Below are 6,441 nucleotides of genomic sequence, written 5' to 3'. Positions count from 1 at the left end.
TTCCTGGGCAAGGGCATAGGATGCCTAGCTGCTATGATAATACCCTGCATGAAGAGGCTCTGTGTAAGAGTCTTAGCTTCAACCTCAATCTCAGGCACATAGCTCCCAGGGATAGAGGAATTTGCATGCTAGACAACCACAGGGTTACACCAGCTCTGCTACTTCTGAGCCTGCCTGCTTAACAGTAACTTTAAATATTGAACCTTCTTGAGCATTTCACAAAGCTCCTAACATTGCACATTGCAACTATGGAAAAGCTCCATAGATGTTTCTTTTTTCTGTAACTTTCCTGAATAAAAAAAAAATACTTGCATAGTCTTTAACCTGGTATGAGACATATAAATAAAGATTACTGAATAACCTTGAGATCTGCTTCTCCACCAGAGAGCAGCACTTTACCTAATTTCAGCTATTTAATTCAAAATCTGTGTGTGAGTTCTTATTTTCTAATTCAACCATTGCCTCTCGCCAGAACCAGAAGTTTGGTCACACTGGTCAGAGCAAACCTCCATGTCTGGCAAGATCTTCAAGTCTGTATTCTTTGCTGAAACTTTCTCACAAATAACATGTGTGTGCGTGCGTGCGTGTGCGTGTGTGTGTGTGTGTGTGTGTGTGTGTGTGTGTGTGTTGCTGGTGAGCAATCCTAGGGCCTTATGCATGAAAGGCAAGCAGTCTACCAACTGAGCTATGTCCTCAGCCCACAAATAACTTTTTGGTTACAAAACCTCTATAGCAAACATTGTGAGCTAGCTCTGGGTTATTCATCCTCCATCAGAGGTTAAATTCCCACCTGGTCTCAGGGTTTCTCTCTATGTATATCTGTCTGTTTGTCTTTTCTCAGTCCCCCATCATCTCTCATCAGTTTCTGAATTTACAGCCTTGTAGGTCGTTGCACCTAAGTTCAGAAAAGCTCCCTGAACTTAGCTGATCCAGAGGCTGAACTGTGCACTGGTGTTTAAAAGTTCCATGTGTTTCCCAACTAACCATGGGCACCTGAGGCAGAGCCATTTTGAAGTGGCCATTCTGTATCTGCTTCTTAGGGAGCCAGGAAATCAGAGCAAAGACTGTCACACTGTCCCGGCAGGCACCTACACTACAGCCTAGGGTATACCTAGCAGAATGGGAGTGAAACAGGCACAGAGAAGATTGTACCCATGGGGATTCACATTGTAAAAGAGAAAGGGAGCCCAACCTGCTTCTCCTTTGAGTCTAGTGACTCACATGACCAGCCAGAGCAGGGCAGGAATCCCAACAGGCAGGTGTGAATATACTCAGGGACTGATGCAGGAAGGCTGTACTCATGGGCAGCACAGTGTGGAGGATTGGCTCCCCTGTGCCATGAGAATTCATGGGAGGTTCCTGAGATCCACACAAGAGATGGGCATCTGCCAGGCCCTAGGGGTATATTAAACTAATCTCTCCAGAGCAGAGTCCACCCAACAAAGTCTCTGAGGCCTGATTAGACTTCAGTTCTACCCACAAGCTGTCCCCTCATGTCATTCTGTGGTAGTCTCACCTTGGGAATGCATCAATCTGGTCTGTGCAGACAGAACTTTAACTGACAGTAGTTAATATCCCGTCCTACCATATCCTGGGGAGAAGAGAAGCTGAGAATTGTTTGAACCAGCTTCAGTTTAGATGATTCCAAGTGGCTTCTAGGTGAGCAGCACAGGCGAAAGAGGTTAACAACCCCCAGCTCTTGCTCTCCTGCTCAGTACATAGCTCAAGAAGAAATAGTAGTAGCATTTGTTTCTGTATTATGTGAGACAGTGATAATTCATTCTTGTAGGCTTCTTTGACAACCTCAGCAGAGTCCTTCATTTTTCATTAAGAATCTTTTTTTCTTTTTTCTTTCTTTAATGATTTAATTAATGTATCTAATGCTACTTGTTAAGTACTAAATCAAATCTAAAATGCAAAGATCAAGATTTTCAGCTTAGGCCAGGCCTGGTGGAGAATGCCTGTAATCCCTGAGCTCAGGAGGCTGAGATAGGAAGGTCAGGAGTTCAAAGCCAGCTTTAGCAACAGCAAAGTGCTAAGGAACTCAGGGAGATCCTGCCTCTAAATAAAATAAAAAATAGGGCTGGGGACGTGGGTCAGTGGTTGAGTGCCCCTGAGTTCAGTCCCCAGTACCCCCCCAAAAAGATTTTCAGATTAATGTTTTATATTTTTTATTCACAATTTTTTTTGTACTGGTACTGACAATATGTATTTTAAATGTAAATATTTAATTTCTTACTTGTTGCTGTTAGTCATTTCCAAAATTTTAAATGTGTGAGGAACCAAAGCAAAATTTCATAATCTTTAAACCACAAAGTTAGCTAATAAGCAAAAAAGTAGGAAAACAGGAGTGGAAGTTTTACAAATTCCCATAACCACCTAGAAATGATTTTAGGAAAAGCATTTTACTACAAGCTCATAGATAGGGACTCTTGAAAAAGAAGAAGAATTAGTACCAGTTACTTTCTTTCTTTTCACCCTTTGGTCAGACTTGGTCACTGAGAGGAGCAAGACAGGTCAATTTACATAATTTAAATGTCTGCTTGTGCAATATAGGTCAGGTTTTTCACTTGTTTGGGGGTTTTTTGCAGGGGATCAAACCTGTGCCCTTGCTCTGTTAGTGAGCTTTCCAACTTCCCATCACTGAGACAAAATATTGTGAGAATCAATATATAAGGCTCCCAGCTTGGGAGGTTTCATTGTTTTTGGGGTCTGTGTGGCAAGGCAGCATATCATGGTGGGAGTACAGAACTCTCAGTAGCTCCCCCGTGACATCCCCATTCACACAGTGTAAGTCTAATCTTTAAAAATGTTTACATCTAAAGTTAGCCAATCCCTAAAAAACAAGTGCCAAATGTCTTCTTTGATATAATGAGAGCAAATATGAACAGAGCAGGGAGGAAGAGTAGGAAGAAAAGAGTAACATTAATCAGTGACATGAGATGGGAGGGAAAGGGAGAGATGAGGAAAATTGCATGGAAATGAAGGGAGACCCTCATTGCTATACAAAATTACATATAAGAGGCTGGGTGGGGAATGGGAAAATAAATAAGGAGGGAGATGGATTACAGTAGATGGGGTAGAGAGAGTAAAAGGGAGGGGAGGGGAGGGGGGATAGTGGGAAAGGGAGCAGAGTACAACAATTACCAATAGGGCATTATGTAAAATTGTGGATGTGTAACCGATGTGACTCTGCAATCTGCATTTGGGGTAAAATTGGGAGTTCATAACCCACTTCAGTCTAATGTATGAAGTATGATATGTCAAGAGCTTTGTAACGTTGTGAACAACCAATAAAAAAAAAGAAAACGCCAAAAAAAATAAATAAATAAAAATGTTTACATCTATTTATAATTTATGCATTAAACTTCTGTTATTTATAAAATATCTCATATCTGATTAATTTAGTTGACAGTATGACTAGTGTTAAAGCTTGATTAGCACATGCTTCCAGTGACTGAAAATGATTGTATGTTTGATTAAAATGCCCATCTTAATTACAATAAATCTAGGATAACATGGACTGGTTTTATGGAATCTGTAAAATTCTGGAAGTGAAAGTGAACTTAATATAGTCCCAGCATTCATTTTGTCTAAAAACTAAAGTGTTTTTACTGAAGAAAAAATTAGTTTTTCTTCCACTCTGCAAACCTGAAGATAGAGCTGCATGGAAATATGATATTCAAAATTTACAGATTTGGGGCTGGGGTTGTGGCCCAGTTGTAGACCACTTTCCTAGCATGTTCGAGGCACTGGGTTCAGTTGTCAGCACCCATATATAAATAAATAAAGATCCCTCAACAACTAATAAAATATTTTTAAACGAAGAAGAAGAATATTTGCCCCTTAAAATCCAAGTTGGGAAAAAAAAAAGATCCAAGTTGGCAATAGAGAAAAGGAATTGAGAGAAAGAGAGGATGGAAGGACATGGAAACAAAACCTACCAAATCATGCTATGCTATGTCCATGTAAGGATGGACCACAATGAATCCTGCTTATATAGAGAATTATAATATTCTAATTAAAATAATAACAAAAACAAAAGGGATATTAGTCAAGAGCAACTGGGTCAGGAGGAAGGGGAGGCAATAAAAAGGAAGGTTCTGGGGGAAAAAATTGATCAAATAACTTTATCTGCATGTACAAATATAGCATAATGAATCCCATTATTATTATAATTGTAATGCACCAATAAAGTTTTTAAAAAGATCCAAGTTGAAAGTACTTTGCAGAAAGCACTCCAATTATAAGATTAAAGAGAGAGAGAGAGAGAGAGAGAGAGAGAGAGAGATTATGACTGTGAGCCAGGTGCATGCCTGTAATCCCAGTGGCTCAGAGGCTGAGACAGGATTGAGAGTTGAAAGCCAGCCTCAGCAACAGTGAGGCGCTTAGCAACTCAGTGAGACCCTGTCTCTAAATAAAATACAAAATAGGGCTTGGGATGTGGTTCAGTACTTGAGTGACCCTGAGTTCTACCCCTGGTACCAAAAAAGAAAAAAAGAAAAAAAAACACAACAGATTATGACTATGAACAACAAAGGGGAAGAGAGTAAAACAGAAAATAACCCAGATATATAATTAATATATATAATAAATAACCCAATACCATATAATATATATAATTTTAAAACCCAGATATACAATTCTGAGCAGTAGCAGGGCAATGGGGCTGAAGGTAACACACAAAAGGGATGTGAAAATATGCCAGATACATTAAATTAGGGGCAAAGCAAAATTAATGATAAATGCAAATAAGCATTGGTGTTGGTCATAAATGAAGGACAACTAACATGACAAGTAACTCATGAAGCAGCAGAAGAAAATTCCATATAGTAACCAATACACAAAGACAGAAAAGACCTGAAATGCACAATAAATGGAAAATATGATGACAAGAAAAAGTCCAAATATTTAAGAAAAAGTCCAAATATGCAACCCATATAATTTACTAACCTCAGCAATGAAAGACATAAAATGCTCAGGCTGAATTTTTTAAAACTCTAACAATGTGCATCGTTTTTTACAAGATCCCTGTAACACGAAAAGAAAATTTTTAAAAAACTTTTTCAAAAATAATGTATCATTCAAGACAGGCCAGGTTTAATTGCAGAAATAAATAATTAAAAATTCAGAGGCTGAGAATATTTACTGTACCCTAAGTATGGTTGTGATAATAAATTTTGTTTTATCTTCACCAAAATTTTTGTTTAATTATTTCTTAAAAAAATTATTTATTCATCGAGGGTTGTAAAAATTTTCCTTTGCAGGCTCTTTGTTCCATGTACCTGCTATGTGCCCCGCACCAGGTGATAAGAAGATTCTGCACATTAAAATAAAGAACAACATTGAGAACCTTGTTTCTTAAAGTCATGACTGTGATTTTGCAGCTGAGGTTTGGCACCTCCCACTCCCAGTCTAAGCAGCTGTCCTCCCAGGCATCCGCTGGCTGAGGATTCATAAGGCTCCGCAACACTGGGCATGGTGGTGTAACCCCAGCAGCTTGGGAGTGTGAGGCAGGAGAATTGGAAATTAAAAGCCAGCCTCAGCAACTTAGCAAGGCCCTAAGCAACTCAGCAAGACCTGTCTGTAAATAAAATATTTTTTAAGAGGGGCTGGGGATATGGCTCAGTGGTTAAGCAGCCCTGGGTTCAATTCCTGAATGAATGAATGAATGAATGAAGACTCAGCAGCACTTCTTTGTTTAAGAGTTAAGGTCCTTGGGCTGGTGCTGTAGCTCAATGACAGATCAGTTCCTAGCACTCTGGTTTCAATCTCTAGCACTTCCCCCCAAATGTGCTGCTGGCACAATCCATGTCTCCCCGCCCTGCAATATTACATATTTCTGTGTTTAAACAGAGATTCAAACACAAATGAAAGCACAATGGTTGGAAACTGTTGATCCTCGGAATCATAAAAGCTAAAATGCAAGACAGAGGAAGGTTTTGGAAAGTGTGAGAACTGTGTTCTCCTGCATGAGCGTTTGTCTTAATGCCAAAGCAGTTAGAGAGGGCTAAAGCCGGCAGCCAGGAGGCAGGGGGAGTTGCTGGGGCCTCGCTGGCTTCGCGCCATCGCAGGAAGTGGAACCCTGGCAGAAGACACACATAGGGCAGACAGCATAGGACAGAACAGCAGAGCACGGTACAGCTGAGGAAAAAACTCAGGTGGGCCAGAAAGAGAGTGTCCAGAGAGGGACCTGGGGCTTTAAAGGTGCAGCTGCACGACTCTCAGTGCTCCAGAGCCTCTGGCAGGTGCGGTCCTTGCTATGCTCATTGGCATCCAGGCTCTGATCCTGTTTGACTTTCTTTAGGCCACGCAGACCCTTGAGTTGCGTGACCCAATCTACCAGAACACCTTCTTTCCTTCCTTAGTTCCCAGTCTTGGCCTGTGGGCTATGTCCCTGTCCTCCACCCCTCCCCCGCCCAGCCCTGGCAAAGGGAGCCA

Source organism: Spermophilus citellus (genome assembly GCF_964194105.1).
Source record: "Spermophilus citellus genome assembly, chromosome: 5".
In the NCBI taxonomy this organism is placed as follows: Eukaryota; Metazoa; Chordata; class Mammalia; order Rodentia; family Sciuridae; genus Spermophilus; species Spermophilus citellus.
The sequence above is the reverse complement of the archived record's forward strand: the minus strand, read 5'-3'. Positions refer to the sequence as shown.